The sequence below is a fragment of the Ambystoma mexicanum genome, chromosome 10 (assembly GCF_040938575.1).
Source record: "Ambystoma mexicanum isolate Mex_15411 chromosome 10, UKY_AmexF1_1, whole genome shotgun sequence".
Classification (NCBI taxonomy): domain Eukaryota; kingdom Metazoa; phylum Chordata; class Amphibia; order Caudata; family Ambystomatidae; genus Ambystoma; species Ambystoma mexicanum.
This window is the reverse complement of record NC_090932.1, coordinates 431,941,062-431,964,190: the sequence shown is the minus strand read 5'-3', so window position 1 is coordinate 431,964,190 and position 23,129 is coordinate 431,941,062.

Genomic DNA, 23,129 nt, shown 5'->3' with positions numbered 1-23,129 from the left:
GAGGGAGTAGAGAAAAGAAAGGAGGAAGGAGTATAGAGATAGAGAGAGATAGAGAGAGTACAGAGGAGAGAGGAGAAACCATCAAGGAGAAGCACGAGAGGCAGTGAACAACCAGGGCAACTGGGAAACAATAACTTCCTATCCTCCATCTCACTCTCTACCTGTGGTGTTCCCCAGGGTTCTAACCTCTCTCCTTGGCTTTTCAACCAATACTTGGCACCCCTTACCCACCACAGTGCCACTCTCTGCTCCAACTTTCAGTGCTATGCGGATGACTCGTTTCAGTCTTCCCTCAGCCACCTCTTCTACCTCCCTCATCTCTGACTGGTTTTCTGCCATCTGGGAGTGGTGTGCCACCAATGATCTCTGTCTTAATGCCAGTAAGATGGAGATTCTCCTCATTGGCACACCTGCACCATCCTTTCCTGCTACTCTCTGGCTGGCCTCCCTTGGCCCTCTTCCTGGTCCCACCTGTGAGGCTAAGAACCTCTGGGCCATCTTCGACTCCACACTCTCCTTTTCTCCTCACATCTCCAACATCTCTAAGAAGTCAAACTACCAACTGCACCTCCTCAGTGGTATTCTTCCTTTCCTCTCCTTTCCCCAGACGCTCACTGTCTCTAGTGCCCTGGTTCTCTCTAGGCTAGACTACTGCAACAGCCTCTTTCTAAATCTGCCTGCTTCTACTCTCTGCCCTCTGCAACTCATCCAGAACAGGACTGCGAGAATCATCCTTGGCCTCAAGCCCTGGGATCGTATCTCTTGAGCCCTGACATCACTTAATTTGCTTCCAGGGGCTTCAAGGGTTACATTCAAGACCCTCTACATTGTCCACAAGGCTTTTTAGGGCCTGGGTCCAAAATACCTTCAATGAGCCCTTCGTAAATACCTTCCCACTCAAGCTCTTCGCTCCTCCACCTCCAACTCCCTCAGGGTCAGTCGCTTCTCCAAGCAACGAGTTGGGGGTAGATCTCTTTCCTCAGCTGGGGCCTCCCTCTGGAACAGCCTCCCTGCCACTCTGGAACTTGAGGAGAACCATCTCCAGTTCCAGAAGCACCTCAAGACTTTCCTCTTTGCTTCTGCCTTCGCTCTTCGTCTCCCATGCTGAACTGTCTGCTTTTCCTCCATGCACCTGGCTACCCTCTGATTTCGGGCCCAGGTCCTTGCCCACTCAGACACACACCCGCACTGCCTCCTGGCAACCCTTGCATTTGGGTCTGTATCTGTAACCCTACATTCCCCTTACCTGCACTTGTCATACACCCCTTGTCTGCACCTTAAATCTTGCACTTGCCACCTTGCTGGCTGCGCTACCAGTTGTTTTTATCCCTTGCTCAGCACTTTCCACCTCTCCCCTCTCCCTTTCACTTTCCCCCTTACCTCTCCCCTGCACTTGCACATTCTCAATGTCATTGGGCCTAGTAAGATTGTTGTTTTGTCCTCCCTTGTTCCCCTCCCTTGCCTCGTCGCTCTCATACGTGTGTATGAGCACGATACAAATAAATATATCATATCATATCATATCAAATGGAACAGCACCAGAGATCTACAAAACTCTTGTTCCATGAGAAGGGTCAGTACAGGATATCAACTAAGAAATCCCTGGGGAAGAGAAATGGAAAAGGCTAAGGCCTTTATGCACTCACCTTAGTCATAATATTAGGCAGTAGGTGTTGCCTGCCTATAGTGTTCAACCTGGGGTCCAGGGATGCATGGGTTAGTGAGGCAGGGTGACCACAAGAGACAAGAGTGGTGCAGCTTTTAGGGTACCATGGTTAAGCCTGCTGCCATCCAACCATTGTATTTCAGGCAGTGTTTACAATAAAACCCCTTCCACTTATCTCTGTAATGTGGGTATTCTTAAAGCCTTCTTACACATTCTTCAAAGGTTTAAACGGGGGAGCAAAGAGCACTTTTAGAACGCTGAGATGGTAGCAGGTGGGGAAATGTGTTCGTCCCAGGCCCATCACCATAAGGGTCGGAGGAAAGGCCTTATCTCTCCACCCGTAACAATTCAGTAAACGGGCCTTCAAATGAAGGCAAAACACAAGGTGGAGGCTGAAAAGTAAGTGCACCTCAGTAGGACCGGACTCAGATGCGGGGCAGAGGATTCCAAGGAGAGGAGGGAAATGCCAGACGGGCCCACTAATAGCAACCAAACACCCTCCTGCTTTGCTAGTGGAATAACGTTTAAATGAGTGAGAAGCGAGAAAAGGTAAAAAGAGACTACAGTGGCCAAGGGGAAGAGAGACTGCGGTGGATCCCAGACTGTTGCAAATCAACCTGAAAGTGGGATTCCACTGATGAGGGAAAGACCCTGCTTAAGATGTCTGCTCTAATATCTCCACTCTGGGATGTTTAAGGCCTGAATCAAGAGACGGTTGGCCTCTGCCCAGTCCATGATCTTGTGGACCACCAGCTGAAGTGAGGGAGACATCATGTCACCCTGGCAATTGACATAAGCCTTGGCCACCTTATTATCTGTTCAAACCAGCACCACCCTCCCCCTGAGCTATGGAGAGAGTACATGTGGAGCCCTCCAGATGGAAGACGTTTCCTCTAGTTTGAGGACCTTTCCCCTTCTTTGCTGTTCCATTTACTATGGATGGAGAAGGAACCCAGAGTTGCCCCCCATCCCCACTGACTGTCATTCATCAAATGTATTAGGGATTGAAGAGAACCCACGGGAAACCCCCAGGTGAAATGATCCTCCTCAAGCCAAAACGTCATATTCTCCCTGATGTGGAGGGACATCTTGATCCTCCTGTAGTAGCCCATTGTGACTGCATCCCAGTGGGACAGGAGATGCAACACCAGAGGCCTCATGTGGTGCTTGTCCCTGGGAACCACAAAGACTGATACCATCATCTTCCCCTGTACTGCCAACCATGGGTGTGCCAAGGCCTCTTCCCTGCTTAACAGGCTGTTCTAAAGCTTACAGCACTCGGGGGTGGGGGGAGGGGTTCAAGGAAACTCTCCACTCTTGGCTGTTGTAGAGTGACATAATAAACTCAATGTTCTGGTTGGGAAACAGAAGGGACTTTAGCAGGTTCCGTACCCAACCAAATCATCCAGGGGGATCGCCAAGCAGTTGTGCTTCGGTAGGCAAGTGCTGATGAATCAGCCAGTAGTCTAGGTAGCAGTGAAGACAGATTTCCTGGGTATGTAACATGGCTGTTGTGGGGGTCAGGGACATTTGTGAATATGCTTAGTGCTAAACGAAGGCCAAAGGACCGCATCTGAAATTCAAATCGATACTCCCCACAGCGAATCTGAGAAACTGTCATGCGCCGCCTCCGCACCTGGCGTCTTTGGCCCCGCTGCCGCTTAGGGACTTCCTGATTCCCGTCACGCTGACGCTACGTTCTCTCTATGCGGTCTAGTCTTCGCCGCCGTAGCGCTATTTAACCACTCCTCTCCCTGAGCACAGCGCGTTGCAACCTTCCACGGTCAGCTGCTTTTCCTCGCTGCCGCGGTCTTGCTACACGCAGTTTACCTTTGGCTCCTCGAGCATTTTTCTCTTACACTTTCCGTCCTAAATACCGGTCCAACTCCGGTCCCAGTCTTTCGTTTCCTCTCTAACTCCATTTTCCTTAGTTCCAGCTCTCTGCCTTTACTTTGTCTTCTTTACCTTTTGGCGTTTTACGCTGCATTACGATTCCACCTGGTTCCGGTTGCTGCTTTCTCCCATCATTCATCTGCATCACGTCCAGCGGCCATCAGGATACTTACCGGTCCTAGGGGTTTTTTGCCTACTCTGGCTTTTTTCCCCCTTCCTGTCTCTCCCGGGAGGGGGACACGGTCAGGGCGCATTTACACGCTCTCACTGTGGCTTCCTCTTGTGGAAGACACTCTCAACCTAGAAAAAAGGAAAAGGATTATACGGCGCATCGAGCACTCAGTCCAGCTGAAGAGGATTTCGACTCCACAGGTGAGGAGGTTGAAGAGAGAAAGAAGGGTATTACACCAGTGGTGGAATCGGAAGCTGACAGTTTGCAACGCCTACAAACACCAATCATGGCTACTCCTGAGCAAGTGCAGGAACTAATCGCTGCGGTACAAAACCTTTCTCTAGAGATGCAGAATATGAAAACTGAAAACAATCTGTTAAAACAAATGGTGGCAGTAAGGGAGCCCCCCAACACAGACCTGCCCCCTATGCCTTTATCTTCAGGGAAATATGATGGTTCCCCCAAGACCCTAAAAGAATTTCTTGACGCTTGCCGGGTGTATTTTTCCTTCAGAACCCGCACCTACGCCTCAGATCATGCCAAGGTTGGATTCCTGGTGTCTAATATGACAGGGAACGCTCTAGCTTGGGCCACCCCTCTAGTCACCGGAAATGACCCTGTCCTTCAGAATTTCGATGCATTCATTGCTTTCGTTAAACAAACCTTTGAGAGACCTGAAGTCTCAATGGCAGCTGGTGAAGAATTGATGGACATTCGTCAAGGACAGTTTGATGTGCTGTCTTATATCTCCTCATTTAAGAGATTGGCCATGGAGACGGGTTGGTCTGAACAGTCTCAATTTATTTTGTTCCGCAGAGGACTTCGAGAAGAATTAAAAGATGAAATGGCTCACTTTCCTCGGCCTACTTCCCTGCAGGATCTTATGACGGCCGCCCTTCAGATGGAGTTCAGGATGCAAGAAAGGCGGCAAGAAAGAAGAAAAGCACGTACCTCCTTTTCAAGGACCTCCTCACCTCCTTCGGCAGTGCCCAAACCTCAAGATGAGCCCATGCAAATCGGCACTACTCGCCGTTCTTTAACACCTGAGGAAAGAAGGAGGAGAAGGGAACAGGGCCTATGTGCCTACTGTGCCTCTGATCGCCACACGGTGCATACTTGTACTGAACTAACCAAGAAACCGGCGGAAAACGCAAACCCTCGAACCTAGTGGGGACGGGTTATCGAGGGCAATCTTCCAGTCCCTACGTTACTATGTCTATTGATTCCTCGAACCCTTCTGAAGATTCCCGCCTGATGGTTATAACGGTCCAGGTCACTATCAATGGCAGCCCCGTAGAGACGCTGGCTCTCTTGGATTGCGGTGCCGCAGGAAACTTTGCTGACACCCTTTGGGTAGACAAAGTGGGTGCTTCACGGATAGACCGCAGCCACGGTCAGAAAGTAGAAGGAGTAGACGGCACACCTTTGAGTTCAGGACTCATTATTCAGACAACCGAACCCCTTCCTCTGTCTATATTTCAACATTCAGAAGTCATTACTTTTGACATCATTCGAGCAGCCCATTTTCCTCTTATCTTGGGGGTTACCTGGTTGCGACAACATAATCCCCATGTCGACTGGAAGTCTAACACTTTGCAGTTTAATTCCAGCTATTGCCAGACACACTGCTTTAAAGAAGCACATTACCAGGAGGTAAAGATATCACCCACTGTTCTCCCCACGAGTATAGGGGTGCTTTCCATTGACTCGGTATTGGAAGAATACCCTATGGTGTTTGCTGAATCCGCTCCAATGGCATTACCACCTCATAGACCGGAGGACTGCTCTATCGAGCTAATACCTAATGCCCTGGTCCCATTTGGACGAATGTTTACTTTATCCAAGACTGAAAAGGACGCTTTACGAAAATATCTGGATGACAACTTATGCAACGGTCTCATCAGACCCTCTAAATCCCCGGCGGGTGCTCCCTTGTTTTTTATTCCAAAGAGGGATTCTAAGGACCTCAGACCATGCATCGATTACAGGGGACTCAATAAAGTCACTCGTAAGGATAGATATCCCATGCCCCTCATTCCTGACATTTTGGAATCTGTACAGGGAGCAACAGTCTTCTCTAAATTGGATCTGCGCAATGCATATCATTTACTCAGAGTGAGTCCAGGAGATGAATGGAAGACGGCCTTCAGGACACCATTCGGCCTATACGAATACTACGTTATGCCTTTCGGACTGGTCAATGCTCCCGCTATATTCCAAAGGTTCATAGACCGAATATTCTCTGATTTATTGTTTATTTCAGTTGTGGTTTACCTGGACGACATACTTGTTTTTTCACAGTCTATGTCAGAACATCTACTACATCTCACTGAGGTCCTGGAGCGCCTTAAAAAACATCATTTATTGGCCAAACGTGAAAAGTGTGTTTTTGGGGTATCCTCGATCCCGTACTTAGGGTTTATCCTCTCACCACAAGGAGTACAAATGGATCAAAAGAAGGTTGAGGCCATTCTCCATTGGCAGGCTCCTTCCTCAGTCAAAGAAGTTCAGAGATTCCTGGGCCTGGCTAATTTTTATAGGCGTTTCGTGCCAGGTTTTTCCAACACTGTCCTACCAATTACCAATTTGTTAAAGAAGACATCTGTGCCTTTCATTTGGAGCCCACAGGCTGAAGAAAGCTTTCAACTCTTGAAGAAGAGCTTCTGCAGCGCTCCCATCCTGTGCCAGCCAGACCAAAGCAAACCTTTTATTGTTGAGACAGATGCCTCTGCCGCAGCAATAGGAGCAGTTCTACTACAAGAGCATGACAACGCGGAACACCCAATAGCATATCTATCGAAAACTCTCACTCCGAGTCAACGGAATTATTCAGTAATAGAACGTGAACTACTAGCCATGAAAAAAGCCTGTGAAGTATGGAGACACCTCTTACAAGGGTGCAACCACCCTTTTGTAATCCGGACCGACCATAAGAATTTACAAGTACTACAGTCAATGGATTGCATCAATTCCAGACAAGCCCGGTGGGCGCATTTTTTCTCACAATATGACTTTACCATCACGTATATTCCTGGAAGCCAAAACACTTTGGCAGATGCTCTGTCCAGAAAGGCTTTCTCCTCCCATGTTGCCTCATCCTGCCCGGAAAAGTTGTTTCCCAGGAACCGCATTGTTGCCACTATCTCTTCCCTGTTTCAACGGATAAAAGAAGCTGTCTCCTTACATCCAGAACCTCGCGGCATGATCCAAAAGGATGGTTTGTTCCTGAAGAAACAGAGGATCTGGATACCATCTAAACCTCTTCAAAAAGACATATTGTCCTGGTGCCATGATCACAAGACAGCAGGCCATAGGGGACAAAACAGCACCTTGGACTTGATTAGTAGAGCTTTTTATTGGCCTAATATGTCTAAAGATGTTAAACATTATGTCAAGTCCTGCAGAGTCTGCTGTCAGAGTAAAAACAACACAAAGAAACCCATAGGTCTACTACAACAAGATGCAATCCCGGAACGTCCGTGGAGTCATATATCTACAGATTTCATTGTGGACTTACTTTTGTCCCACGGATGTACATGCATAATGGTGTCCATCGACTCTCTCACCAAGATGGCTCATTTTTCTCCACTTCCTGGTATACCAACTGCCGATGGTATGGCATTAGTATTCATTAAAGATGTGTTTCGACTCCATGGTCTCCTCGACAAGATTGTATCAGATCGAGGAAGCCAATTCGTCTCCAGATTCTGGAAGTCCTTATGCGCCGCTCTTAATATTCAGCGCGCTTTGTCATCAGGATATCATCCCCATACCAATGGGCAGACAGAGCGGTTAAACGCCACATTAGAACAATATTTGCGCAGCTACACCAATATGGAACAAGACAACTGGGTGGATATGCTGCCGACAGCGGAGTTCGCATATAATAATGCCAGTCATGCCGCAAGCAAAATGTCTCCATTCTATTGTTCATATGGCTTTCATCCCCGAGCCATCATTCCACAGTTTTTTTGCAAACCTGCACTTCCGGCGGTAGAAGAGACACTTATCCGAATAAAGGACATCCAAGACAAAGCCAAGTTGAATCTCAGAGATAGCCTCCAGGCTTACAAAAGGCAAGCTGACCGGCACCGGCAGGTTGTACCTGATTGGGAGGTTGGTTCCAAGGTATGGTTATCTACTAAATACCTTCCTAGATGGTCTCGCCCATCTAAACTGTCCCCCAGGTTTATCGGTCCCTATCCCATTTCTGCCAAGATCAATCCAGTGGCCTTCCGCCTTAAGCTGCCACATTCTCTTAGGCGGATTCACCCAGTGTTTCACGCATCTCTTTTGAAGAGTGCCGAACAGTCATTAAGGGCTCGTCCTTTTCCCACTCTTTCTCACTCACCTGATGCTCCTGAGTATGAAGTGTCCGGGTTGATGGACTCCAGATACCGCAAAGGGCGCCTTGAATACCTGGTGCATTGGAAAGGTTATTCACATGCTGAAGACTCTTGGGAACCAATTGCGCACATCCACGCTCCTGTCCTTCTCCGGAAGTTTCACCGTTTGCATCCCGGCAAACCGGGTGGCCTGGGCCTTGGCGGGGGGCATACTGTCATGCGCCGCCTCCGCACCTGGCGTCTTTGGCCCCGCTGCCGCTTAGGGACTTCCTGATTCCCGTCACGCTGACGCTACGTTCTCTCTATGCGGTCTAGTCTTCGCCGCCGTAGCGCTATTTAACCACTCCTCTCCCTGAGCACAGCGCTTTGCAACCTTCCACGGTCAGCTGCTTTTCCTCGCTGCCGCGGTCTTGCTACACGCAGTTTACCTTTGGCTCCTCGAGCATTTTTCTCTTACACTTTCCGTCCTAAATACCGGTCCAACTCCGGTCCCAGTCTTTCGTTTCCTCTCTAACTCCATTTTCCTTAGTTCCAGCTCTCTGCCTTTACTTTGTCTTCTTTACCTTTTGGCGTTTTACGCTGCATTACGATTCCACCTGGTTCCGGTTGCTGCTTTCTCCCATCATTCATCTGCATCACGTCCAGCGGCCATCAGGATACTTACCGGTCCTAGGGGTTTTTTGCCTACTCTGGCTTTTTTCCCCCTTCCTGTCTCTCCCGGGAGGGGGACACGGTCAGGGCGCATTTACACGCTCTCACTGTGGCTTCCTCTTGTGGAAGACACTCTCAACCTAGAAAAAAGGAAAAGGATTATACGGCGCATCGAGCACTCAGTCCAGCTGAAGAGGATTTCGACTCCACAGGTGAGGAGGTTGAAGAGAGAAAGAAGGGTATTACACCAGTGGTGGAATCGGAAGCTGACAGAAACCTCCCGTGACCCTCTAGGAAAGGGATATGAAAACGGGAATCCATGAGAATAATACTTTTGAGACTAGTGGGATGACTCCATTTTGAAGTTGATGTCCAAGATGAAGCACATGGCCCTCCTAAAATCTACGATCAATCGGGTGGCAGTTACCTAAGGCCTTTTCCACCAGGGAGAGGATAAAATACTCTCTGCTTCCCGGTTCTAATCTAGGTACTGGACACATTGCCCTCTTCCTCAGTAGCTGTCAGATTCGCTCCCAAAGGGTGAAATTCTTCTGCATGTTCTTGGGCCAGGCGGTGACCACTACTCCTAAATCCAGCAGTAAGGATGGGAACTTGATAGAGTACCCCAGGAGCACAATATTACAGGCCCAGGCAGAGGCGTTGCTAGGGGGTGGCTAAGGGGGCTATAGCCCCTGATCTTTTGGTTGTAGCCCCGGATAGAATTTCAGGAGCTACAACCAAAAAGGCTAGCTAGCCCCCAGTCCCGACAGTTCCGACATCAGCGTAGCCCTGGGTCTTTTCCAGACCTAGCAACACCCATGGGCCCAGGCATCTCCAACCTCTTTGTCCCAGACCGAGCAGAAGAACCAGAGGGGGCCCACCAATGTCGATGATACATGGTGCACCAAGCCCAGGGATAAGAATGTTGCTTGTTCTGTAAAGGGGTTTGCCTTAAGCTTGATGGGCTTAAGCTGCCTGCACCACAGATCTGGAATTCATAGAGCCCCTCTGTGCCTGGAAGGAATACCTACCTGGTACCTATGTAAATCCTTGGCTGAGCTCACTTGAACTTGGATGGCCTGGACAGGGCATTGTCCTCTTTGGCCGTAAACCAGGTAAGTAGTCTACAATCAGAACAGCTTTTGGCCTAGGAAATGCAGCTGCTTTAGGGCGGCCTTCTGGGATGCCTTCCCACTCAACGGTCTGGGCACTACTGTATTCTGGCTGATGTCACTGAAACATCCCCCAACTAATTAAATCAGAGGAGATATCAGATGCCAGCATGATCTCCCTCTCGATAAACTACAGAAGGTCCTCTCTATCCTGCCCTTCCTTCTGCACAGGGATGAGAGCCTGAAAATCTGTGTACAGAGACTGTAGCCCGAGCCTGAGTAGGCAATTTTTGCGGGCACATGATCGCTCTTGAATGTGGATTGCAATCATCTGTTTACAGGGTCCAATGGGGAAGTGTTGTCTGTGGCCATAGCTGTATGCCCTGTGAACAAGGGAACGATGAAGTCAACTTTGATGGTTTTTGTGAATTCCTGGCCTGCACTAAATAGAGTTTTAATCATTACCTTGGAATAGAGACCTTCTCTGTCTCCTTCAAATCTCTGGTCATAATGTCCCAAATAATCTGCAGAACTGGCATCACAGTTTGTGATACTGGCCCAGAGCCGCTGTAGGCATAAGGTACACCTTCCAGGAATTAGGTAGCTGTTAAGTCCATTAGGTCAACAATGTACAAGGGATGAGTGGGGACTTCATCCACAACCTCCTTTCTTAGAAATTGCCAACCATCATACTCTCATCATCTTGAATTTCCAAGAGGCCATGTACTGCTTCCTGTGAAGGGGAAACCTGACTTGCTACCACTGATAAGGGTAGAGGAGAATGACAGAGAGTTAGCTTTGCTTCAATTGCGCTCTTTACAGTCTCTGTAATCATGGCCCTTAGCTCGGCAGCAGAAACTGCTATACACAGGGCAGGGTGCAGCTACTAGTAGAAAAGACCTGAGAATGGGGGGGTCACCCTTCTAGGACTCCTTCTTCATGAGGGAGTCCTACAGTGGTGCCTCTTGTTCCCACATTTCTCCTTCCATGCCCTGTAAAGGGACTTGGATCTGTGACTGTGCCCTCTCCTGACATCCCTCCTGTAAGGTGAGACATTGGATCCATTTGTGAATATGTGCAAAAATGCTGAAGGTTGCCACAGAACAAAAACATGTACATGGGCCATCCCCTATCTGTAGCACTATTGTCTTACTGCACTGCCTGCTCCGGTGCAAACCCGGTGCATGAGCCTTTTCCCCGCCCCCCAGCCTTACTCTGATGCTGGTTTACCCGGAAACGGTCTGAAGCACAAAAAAGTTGAAGGTCTTCCCAACATGCCTCAGAGGAAAGGAGCAATCCCACTTATGCACTAGAAAAGCAGGGTGTCTAACAGGTACACTCTTTTTCTCTGCCTCCTACATCCGAACCATGTCAGGAGAAGGAGGCTCATCTGCCAGCAAAAAACATACAGAAGAGGAAAAAGAAAAAGAAATAGAAATAATTATAAACTTACTAGAAAAACAGGATGTTCATTGGCCGATGAGTGCACTTATACCTCAGCCTACCCCAGGGGAGAAGTTAGGGGCCAACCCAAGTAAGAGGGAGATTTCTATTTGAAGAAGATATTTAGACAGTTGCCTGTTTCAGGAGGCATAGACCTCTTTCATTAAGGAGTGGGACAAGGAAGCAGCATGAGAAGGTAATGGGGAAACCTCAGAGCTTTGTAGCCAATTCACTCAGTTTGCACACTGAGGTATTGTACAAACTCTGGTAGGCCAGTAATGGGTGCCGTACAAGCAGACACAGTGGTTTACTATACTTTTATTAAACAACTCAAGGGAAAACCTAGTCTAATCCCTAATGTCTAAGATGAAGACCCTACAAAACAACAAAACAGTGCTTATCTGGACATCTTTACACAACTCCAAACCGTCCTCTGTCAAGACCCTATCAACCTATGTCCACACTACTTACAATAGAAAGAAAGAAGAAGAAATACATACTAGGACTTAGCTCAGTTTCAGGGTTGCTCCGCCCAATCAAATCTAGTGATGTCTGGTTTACTTCTGGAAAACCCAAAAGAAAGGTTCTTGGAAAATGTTCAGTTATTCAACACCTTTTCCCATCTGCAGGAATACATCTCGAAGACCTTGCTGCATTGCAATCTCTAATCACCACAACATTTCTGCTTTGTACTGCTCCACTGGGTTACCTCAGATAGGCATGTGGCCTGCTTAGTCTGGAAGTTCCTTGGGTTTCTTATAGGTTCTAGTCAGGTGTTGGCCCTCTTTATGAACCCCTGGGGATTATCGTACTGCTCAGTTCTGTGTGTCTGTTGGTAATTGTATTTGTAATTGTTTATTTATAACATGCTTAATACCCAGAGGTTTCTAAAAACGGACCGGTGATCGAACTCAAAGGAAACCTAGTTTAATCCCTATTGTCTAAAATGAAGACCCTACTCTAAAAAACAACAAAATGGTGCTTGTCAGGACGTCTTTATACAACTCAAAACTGTCCTATGTCCAGGCCCTATTTAACCTATTTGCTCACTAGCTACAGCAGAAAGAAACAAGAAGAAAATAAAGACTAAAAGTCTTAACATTGTTTCAGGGTTTCTCCGCCTTTCAAGTCTGGTGATGGCTGGTTTTCTGACTTTCACCTCCACACAATGTCCAAAGTCTTCCCCAGCTCCTTGCTGAGTAGAATAGTCAAAATAACTTCTGGAAAACCAAAAAAAAGGTTCTTGTGGAAATGTTCAGTTATTAAACAACTTGTCCCTTCTGCAGGAAGATATTTCGAAGACTTGATGGGTCGCAATGTCCAATCAGCATAAACGTCCTGCTTTGTACTGTTCCACTAGGTCACCTCACAAAGGTTTGGGGCATGCTTCTGTAACTTGGGTTTCTAATAGGCTCTTCTCAGGTGTTGGCCCTCCTTTTGTGCCACTGGGGATTCTGGTATTGCTCAGTTATGTGTGCTTATTGGTCTTCCCCAGGCCTTGGTATTAGTGTTTCTTTGAACCCGTTTAGGGTCCTTATACCTTCCAGCTCCCTGTACACTCTGTCCTTCTGCCACCTTGAATATTAGTATTCAGTCACCCCCTTGAAGGGTATTGCTTCTCTCAGCTACCTTTGGGTTTGAGGTTTCTGCAGCCCTGAATATCAGTATTCGTTCAACTCCTGGAGGCGTTTTCCTTCTCTTAGCCTGCTTGGGGCTCAGGGCATCTGATGCCTGGGATTTCTGTATTCGTTCACACCCTGGAGGGGTTTTACTTTAGCCCAAATATACCAATAAAGAGAAAAACCTCAATAAGAGATTAACTCAAAGTGCACGAGAAAACCCAGCTTTATTCGAATACAGACAGCTGCAAAAGACAATCTCCAAATGGCATTAGAAACAACACGTTTTAAGCAGTGAAAACATCATAGCTCATGTCATAGTTAATATCATCATAAAAACGTTTGCTCTCTCACTGGATTGGTTGGTAGAGTATATAACGTATAGTCATATATATATGCAAACCTTTTACTATTGGTTTTTATACAACTAATATCTCCTCCTGGGTTCAACCTACTGCAAATGTTACATTTCAATCTAACATGCCATTGGCTGGCACTCTACTACAGCAGTCAATAAAAGGAACATAATTTGATTGGCCAATCATTTGCTCATCTGGCCTCAGGCCCTTTTATGCAGTGCCAAGGTAAATGTTGGGGAAAGAGAGATGGGTGAACTGCTATGATCCAGTTTAAAGAAGTAACTCCCTTCCCATTGCCAGCCTTGAGGTCATATCTGTCAGTCTTGTCCTTGGCCTTGGCATGCCATCTCGGTGTCTGAATGTACTAAGGAAGTGGCAGGTGCCCTATCGAATTGGGCCTGGAATAAATTACCATTGTTTTGATCAAGTGGTAGAGGAACTCTGTTCAGACCTCAATTTCATCTATTTGTTGGATTTTCTGCTGTCATAATTGTGTGTGTGTGTGCTTGCTCCAGCAACCATTTGGGGTGATGTGTGTTCATTCATTATAGAATCAATTTGCACGGTAGCAACCTGCACTTGGTATCCAAGGATATGTGCATTTCTCACTGATATGAACTGAAACTAATTAACCTTAAGAATTGCATTCTGTGTGCTCTGGGAAACCCTATCTTGTGCATTATCAACTTCTAAGCAGAACTCCCTTCTGCAGACTGACCTTGGTGCTTGGGCTATTGTCTAAGCTTCGTGAGGCCTGGAAACTGTGTGTTAACCAATTTTATGTCAGGATGCACTATTACAGAATTGAGGCCCTGCTGGGTTTGGTCTGAGTAATGGTGTTACTTCTGTTCTTTTCTCCACCGTGTTAGTGTTTTTCATGTAGCCAGCATCCAGGTCCCAGTCCCTGGTGGTTACGCAGCTCCATGTCGGTCTTTGCGGATATCTTCTTAGTGTCTGGTTCTATCTGTTAGGACGTCAGTGGTTTAGCAGCGGTTTGCCTGTACTACATGTGTTATGTCAGCACACTTCCTGCCTCAGCTGCCCCGGGTGCCTCAGGGTAGTTGCCATCATCAAAGCAGCAGTCATGTGTGTGGAGCTTTGGCTGCCCTCTCACCATACATCCGGCGTGATTCGTCTCCCTGCACTGGAGGGAGCTCCTCCATGTTCTGTGTCCTGTGCAGCTCAGCAAGTTATATTGCCTGTTAGATGCTTCTCTCTACCTCCTGAAATAGTGACCAGTCCACAATAAATTGGTCCCTGAAACTGCACTAGGAAGCCCATTGGTTCTCTGAGTGGAGGGGAGGTGGAAGCAAGCAGAGATCAGTCACCAAGCCATCTACCTTAAAGGGGCCCTGTCCCCTTTTAACCAGGTTACTTTCATGTAGCCCATAAACAATGGGGTTGTATAGGGAGAGGGACTTGGACTACCATCCTGACTTGGCCGTTCGTTGTGCCCAAGGGGGGGAATCACCCTCAGTGGGATCCTGCTTGCCCTGATCCCTATTGAGTGTCTTGTAGTGGGCTTACCTCCCTTGTGCAAAAGGGGGGTGGCTCCACCTTGGGCAGAAGGAACAAATTCCCTGGATTTGTCACAACACTTTGCTAACTATTCGTATATGTGGTTCACTGTGTTGCACCAAAGTCATTATTGCTTCCACTTTGTGAATCTGTCTCTAGGGTGCTCCTCTGAAATTGTGGTCATATACGTCACAACTGAAGACAGAACATAGTTCTAACAGATTACAAGAACAGGGATCCCGAAGTCTTCCCCTGGCTTTCAAGTGCAATACGTGGTTGTGTTGTTGTGCACACTGCTACACGTGTTGCAAATTGGAAGCTTTGAGGAACATGAAAATCATTACATTTTCTTAGCTAGCTGTGTAGGAAAATCATAATTTTAATAAAGACAATGGAGGCATAGATTTGGCACACAGCTTCTTTACTGAAATGCCAGTAGCAAAAATATATTAAAGAGCTACCTTTAGAAAACAACAGAAAAATGTACTCTGAACGTGATCAAAGTGGTCCTATTTGCTTAGGTACATAAAATAGTTCATGGCGAACATCCATTTCCTCTTCTTGGCTCTCATAGCAATCTTTAATTACAAGGAGCCGGTAAACCCGATTCTCTGAGCAACTAACATATTCATCCCAGATCCCAAGAAAAAGTTGTTGCCTATTAAGTAACAAATACAGATAATGAGAAGGGAGGGCACAATGGGTGGGAAAATCTAGTCTTCCATTGTCTTTATTTATATTGCGATTTTCCTACACAGCTAAATACATATTTTAGGTCAAGTCACAAAGGCTGCGATTTTGGACATTTAAAGAGCACTTACCATCGCTTCAAAGATGAAATCGCCAGACCAATCAGCCGATCCAAATATATCCTTCAGAGAACTCCTGCTAATCCGGATATAGAAGCCATAGCGCCCCAAGAAGAATGGGCCCCAAATACAGAAACCTCAATTCGAGCTTTGGGCATGACCCATCTGGTACGCATTGGAGAAGAGACAAGGCTAAAAGGTTTTTTGTAAGAAATCGGTAGCTGTGAATGATTCGGTCTCCTAAGGTTGGCTGTGTCTCATTTGCACTGTTTTAAACACTTGGCAGCACATAATTTTTCTTGCTCAGGAAATGGGGGATGACTAATGGTAGTAGGACCACATTTAGGGGCTAATTCATGGAATTTGTGTGCCGAAAAACAGGGATTTGTGCGCCATTCTGCCCGCAAATCCCTGTTTAACAAATGGGATTTGCGGGCAGAATGGCGCACAAATCCCGATTTTCCGGCGCACAAATTCCATGAATCAGCCCCTTAGTATGTCTGGTAAAACTGAAACATACAGCAAACGAGAAAAAGGTCTGTTAGCAATGTCTACGGCTCTAACATTTGAATCTCTTCTCAAAGAGAGACAACAAAGTAGCATAGTGAGCTTGGCAGATAATAGTTTTAAGGAGAACAATTAATTAAATGTCCAGGTAAAGAAAATGATTGAAAATTAAATTAACATCTCACAAGGTAGTATATTTAGGGCCTGGGGGTTCAGAACTTTCACACCTTTGATGATGCAACACCCCCAATGGGCAATTGCCTATAGACACTCCTTCTAGCCGGACATGCCCAGCCAAAATGGCGGATCTGTAGAAAATAATGGTGCAAAAAACTTTGTTTTGTTTGAAAAGTAGAAAGATCAGTGAGAAAACATATCACTTCTACTGGAGGTGCCATTGCGATATCCAGGTCTTCCCCCAAAGAGCAGTGAACCCATGTTCCAGCAAGCCATTCGATAACCTTTATTTATTTATCAGACATTTGTATGGCGACTATACACAAGTGCTTTCAGGCACCACAAGACAAGTAGACGGGGTGGGGGGGGGATAACAACAAAAAACGGTTAAATTGGCCTTGTGACAATCCTACCAAGCAAGTGCTTGAGAAAGTGGTACGTGCAGGATGTGAGGAGGTAGAGGGAAAAGTGTAGGAGTGGGGCACCCCAGGGAAGGGGGCAGGGAAGTGCTGGGGGGTGGGCAAGAAGACAAGTGCCTGGGCCTGGGGGAAAAGGGGGACAGGGAGGATGAGTGCTGTTGGCAGAGTGCACAATGTAGGGCTAGTCCGGGAAAGGGAGCCCCAGGCCTGTGATGTCAAAGGATGCAGGGGGGACTGTTCGGGGTTGGTCTGGCCCCTGTGTGACTCTGAAGGGACCTGTCCCCAGTCGTATCGGCAGAGGGCAAGTTAGCACAGCAGGGGGAGAGGAGAAAAGGAAAGTTTTGAGAAGTTTCCAGAACTTTAGAAGATCTGGCTCAAGTCGGAGGGGGAAGGAAGGCCATTCTGGAAGGAGGAGCCAGCTCCAGAAAGGGATTTACCTCCCGCTCTCTGCTTGGAGAAACGTTTTACCTGCAGAGAGTTGGAGCCAGAGGACCAAAGGACTCTGGTCGGGAGGTTTTTAGGGAGGGAGAGCTGAATGTAAAAAGGCCCAAGGCCCAAGACGGCCTTGTGGATGATGCAGAGGGTCTTGAATTTGATTCTTGTGGTCACCGGGAGCCAGTGGAGAGATTTTAGGGCAGGAGAGATGCAGTCCCTGGGCTTGAGGCCAAGGATAAGTCTTACAGTCCTATTATGGATAAGTTGGAGGGGGCAAAGGGAGGAAAGATGCAGATTGAGGAAGAGGCTGTTGTAGTAGTCAAGCCTAGAGAGAACCAGGGCTCTGGAGACATTGAGCTTCTGGGGAAGGTGAGGAAAGGTAGAATGCCCCTGAGAAGGTGGAGCTAAAAATTGGATTTATTGGCAAGGTCTGTGATGTGTGGAGAGAAAGAGAGATGTTTGGAAACTTTGGAAGTTTCAGGGACCCAAGAGTTCCTGATGACAGAAGAAGCTGTAGCCGAAAGTCACTGGAGATGCAGGACCCCTCAAATCTTCCATACTATCAACTGGACGGATTCCAATAGAACTAAATGTGCTTCCCCCCATTTTGACTCAACAGAACATTAAGAAAACACAGAGACTGGGCAAGGTAAATATACAGATATCCCCATGAAAGCCGGGTGGCAAGCCTGAGATGTCCGTGGAGGAGTGACCAGCACCATGGATGTTTCCTGTATCCAAACCTAACAAATCATTCTCAGAATCATCACGAATGGAGGGAAAACATAACCTCTGATTCACAACCAATTCTGTTCAGAATTATCCAGAGCAGATTCCTCTACATCTGGGCTCCAACTGAAGAACTGTGGGAGTTCAGTTTCAAGGCGAGATGCAAAAATGTCCACCTCTACAGGTCTGCAAGAAGTAAAATCTTTGGAAAAAAATGCTGATGGGGTCTCGAGTCGTGGGAGTCTTTCATGTGTCTGGAATTCCAATTGCCCACTGTATTGTGCAACCCTCTGTGAATATTCTGCGGATATTCCACCTGGATTATGATCTCCCTTTCCAGACAAAATGCCAAAAGTCTGTTGCAAGTTCCACCAGTATGCGTCAGCAGGACCCCTCTATTTTGTTGACGTACTGGGTCGCTGTTATATTCTCAAGAGGATGCAACAGTTGATCCTGTCCTTGCCCAAACTCTTGACAGCAAAGGGGCAGCTAGCAATTCTAGACAATTTATATGAGGGAGTGCACATCCCTCCAATGAACAGGGAGCCGTAGCGCACATGCCCATTTAAGAGACTGGCATCCGGCTCTATGAAGAGATCTGGTGACTGCTGTTATACTCTTGCATATTGTGTAACCACCATTTCAATTCTTCTGAGGAAAGTCAAATCTCATCCTCATAAATGAAGCCCTTTCCCGAGGTGTAGAGTCGGCAAACTCTGAAGGGCCTGATAATGCAGAGAGCCCTGATAAATTGCCTGGATCGATGCAGACAAAAGTCCCATAATCTGAGCTAATGATTTTAGAGAGATGAACCAGACTCCCTGTACTGCCTTGATCTCACACTTAATGGATTTGATCTTGGTCAGAGGGAGTTGAAGATAAGATTGTAGAGTCTCTATTTGGAAACCCAGGAATTCTATTATCTGGCAAGATTCGACTTGGGATTTCTCCCAATTGATGACAGGGAATTTTAGTGATCTGTAGATGATAGGCTGTTATGTTTTGAGATTGTGACATTAATATTATGCTGTCTGTGTAAATAATTAGTAGGATCACCTCACTCTAAGGGCTTTCATGACAGGCTTCATCATCTTATTGCAACACGAAGGAACAAAACACAGACCGAATGGAAGAGCAACAAATCTTGACGGCCACCTGTTGTCCTAAAGAAACTGTAGGTAATTCTGATGGGAGCCGTCAATAAGAATGGTCAGTTATTCGTCTTTGAAGTTAAACCTGGTAATCCAGTCCCCTCAAAGAGGGGTATCTGTGAATGAATCGATGCCTTGCATTTTGAAGTAGTTGTTTTGTAGAAACCTGTTGAAATCCCTGAAGTTGATAACCAGTCGAAATCCCTCTAACTTCTTCTGGACCAAGAAGATGTTGGTCTAAAAAGAACCTTTGTGATGGCTCATTTCCTGGGAGCTTCAGTCCCCCTGGTGTGGTATGTGTGTACGTTCATGGATAAAAGACAATTGGAGTAGAAAGGAAGATCTGAATTGGTTTCTTGTAAGACAGAATGTGAAACCCTTGAATGGTCTGTAGAATCCATGGGTCTTATATGATGTTGTATGAAGAATGGGAAAACGCAGCTAACCTCCTCCCTTTTTTTTCTGGGAAAAAGATTAAAGGAAAGGGAGAGGACTTACCTCTGTATCCTCTTTGTCGTTGTAAACCCCTGCTGTTTCGAGGACTTACCTCTGTATCCTCTTTGTCATTGTAAACCCCTGCTGTTTCTGTGTCTTGATCGCCATATCCTACAACACTGAGCATAAAATATAGAGGGCTGGACGTCCTCATGCACGTGTCTAGTAGGACGTGTCTGTCTCTGCGTTCCTTTAAATGGACTGCCAGACAAGTGACTCTGTCCCTTTCTGGCCCGTCTGAAAACATAACTCCAAAAACTCTTTTTAGGGAAGCCTGAGCCTTATCTAAGAGATATAAAGGGCCACATATTTAGAAATGCCTTTGATAATAAGCTCTCCAAACAAAATTGATCGAGCTCCAACACCTCGCTCACTAGAAGTCAACCCTGCTAACTTGGGATGTAGAGGTAAAAGAACCCCTTGTCTGCATTCACAGGCAATGGCTCTGATGCCATTACCCAGGAAGAATAAGTCCACTCTCGGAGGGGGCGAGGGTGCACTATGCCTCCTTCTCTGTGGTGTTTTCTAACAAATCAAATATTTTTGTTAGAGGTCCTGAAATATCTAAAACTTTGTCCCAACATAATTTAAGGGCCTAGCCAGATCTTTTTTACGGTCTTCAACCAACTTAGCCAGAAAAATTACCAACTGAGGGACCAATTTGATGTGACAGTGGCTTTTTTGCAAAGTGGACCGTCTGGGACAATCCGATCTTGGTTTTTGTTTCTCCTCTCTCTCAAGAGGTTTCTGCATTTTAACATCTAAATCTTTTAGGACTTGGGGACCAGGAGATCATTTCCTAGACCTAGGATGTGACACCTTCCATGGGTCAAACGAAGAAGTTCCACGGGAATCTAATAACACCTGTGTAGCCTCAGATGCTTCCACACAAGTGGAAGCACGCCCCTCATCCATACGGGGTGCAGAGTCATATGCCCCTCTGAGACCAAAACAAGCTCAGAGGAATCAGAGTCTTCATCAGCCTCGCTCCACTAGGAAGATGAGAAGGCCACTTCCTGCTTCCTTTTATTTCAAATATCACTTTTGCCAACCGAAGTAGAGCCCTTCTTGAAATGTGTTATTTTATGCCGAGGCGCATAAATAACATGATGTCCTTTTGCAACTTTTGAGGACGTCTGTCGTGAAACGCCCTCAATTACTTTCATAATGGGTGCTCCCACCAAGCATTCCTCAGTTCTGGATATCTCAGCTGACCAATTCAGAAGATGTGGCTCTTTATTTTGTTTGAAGTCACAGAGTCTGACACGTTAGTTAGGGCAGATGTTATAGAATTAGACAAGGATTGTACCGGCCCCCAAAAAAGAGGAAAGCAGTTGAGCCAAATCCTCAAATTGGATACTAGAGATCCCAAAGGTCCCTTCAGCGGGGCTAGAATCTAGCACCACCTCCTTAATAATAATACAACATACCAGACACCTATCAGGAGTGACACTTGGCAAGGCAATTTTTAAAAAAAACCCTGATAACACTACTTTTAATACAAAGGGCCCGCATCATGGACATTTTTGTACGGTTCAAAGTGACTGCACTGCTGAAAAGTGACTTTGCACTGCCGACATGAATCAGGGCCAAAGTATCCATCGCTGTTCATGTGAGAAAACCCGTTTAATTGAAGTTATACAAATGGGAGAGTTTGCCCCATGAACGTGCAGCGATGCAGCGCACTGCACCCTAATCCAAGTGCATGCCCAGCACTAAGGGACTCTGCTTTGGAGCTTGCACATCTTCTGTCTCCCTTTCCAATATGCAGAGATTGCGCGCACAAACAGCAACACTCATAAAACTTGAGCATGCGCATCACACTGCGGCCCCCCCCTCCCCAATTCACACAATGGGGCCGATTCATGGAATGTTTTGCATGGTTCAAAGTGGTTTTGCACTGCTGAAAAGTGGCTTTGCATTGGCGACACAAACCCTGATTCATGGAACTGTGCAAAGGGTATTTTTGGTGTGCAAAGTCCGTGCAAAGTCAGTGCAAAGTCATTTTTGCACTCCAAAAATACACTTTGCACAGTTCCATGAATCACTTGGTACCGTGCAAAAAAATTGCATGAACCAGGCCCAATGTCAGTAAGCTAACACGTATGATATGATAGGTTATTTATAACGCGCTTAATACCCAGAGGTTTCTAAGCGTGGCCAGGGATCGAAGCTGTGGTGCTCGGTGTCATCTTGCTCCCATGGTGAGCACGTTGCACCTGAGCTATCCTCCTGAGACGCAGGCGCGCATAGCAGCACAAGAAAGTTGGTAGTATTAGTCCTGCAGTATAAATAATGATGAAGTGCAACCACGGTGGACAGCATCCTTGCACTGGCCCACCAAATACATATTTGTCATATTCTTAGTAGTGTACACTGTCCACAAAAACAACAGGCTCACACATAAGAACCTAACTACATCGGCAAGAAGAGTAAGTGGACGTTCAGCACACATTAGTTATAGGGCCTGATTTACAAAGTATTTTTCAATGGGGTTTTCCCATTTAAAAGGGATTTTGTTAATCAGGTCCATAGACTGTTAATGATGTGCACCTAGGACCGCTTTGGTCACGTTCAGAGTAAGTGTTTTGTTTTTTTCTGAAGTTAACACCGCCGCCTCTATGTCTTGACCCAACACCTCACAAATAACAGGAGGTGAAAAGTTTTTATTTTATTGTAGTTCAAGCAGAGTAATTGCAACCAGAGCAGTCACTATAACTGTTCTTTTATAACAAGCTTATTACCAAAGAGTAGTTTCGAAGCGTGGATCGGGATTCGAACCTGTGCTGCACTGTGTTGATTTGCTTCCAAGACAACGGTCGTTGCCCATGAGCTACACTTACTCCCCGTTGGTGTCGCCATATTGTGGGTGTCGCCTATTTGTGGGAAAACAGGGACATTAATACATATAGGGGCCGATTCATGGAACAAACGTGCGCCGAAAAACTATGCGCAAGCAGACGCAAGCAGGCGCAAGCGTGAAAAAACAGGTGCACGCGCACACGTGCGATTCATGGAAGTCCCTGCACGTGTTTTCCTCTGGATGTGCGCCAAACCCGTGCATGGCGCACACGTCACTGAAACATCCCGAACGGCGTGCGCGACGCGCACAGTGAAAGCGCACAACCTCGGCGCACACACCAAAAAGGGGGCGGAACACGGGGCGTAACGCGCGGAATGGGGAACAACGCGCGAAAATAAGGGCGTAACTGGGATGTACTGCTGGGAAGCAGACGGAACGCCCACACGCACGCGAACCACACATATTCATGGAAGAGAATAGGGCAAAGCCGCGCACGGCCAAAGACACGCACAGGCCTAAACACGTCCGCCACACGAAGGCAGGCGGTAGCGTCCCTGCGCATCACAAAAGCGCCAATATACAGCAATGATGAATGTCCCATACTGCTCTTGTGCCTGGGGTTCGCGTGAAGTTTTTCACGCGATGGGGCCTGGGGGAGCGGGCTACGTGTATTACGGGGATTCGCGTGAAGTTTTTCACGCGATCGGGCCTGGGGGAGCGGGCTACGTGTATTACAGGGGTTCGCGTGAAGTTTTTCACGCGATCGGGCCTGGGGGAGCGGGCTACCACTCACAGTCTGTCTTGCGTGTAGAAGAACGCGTAGCC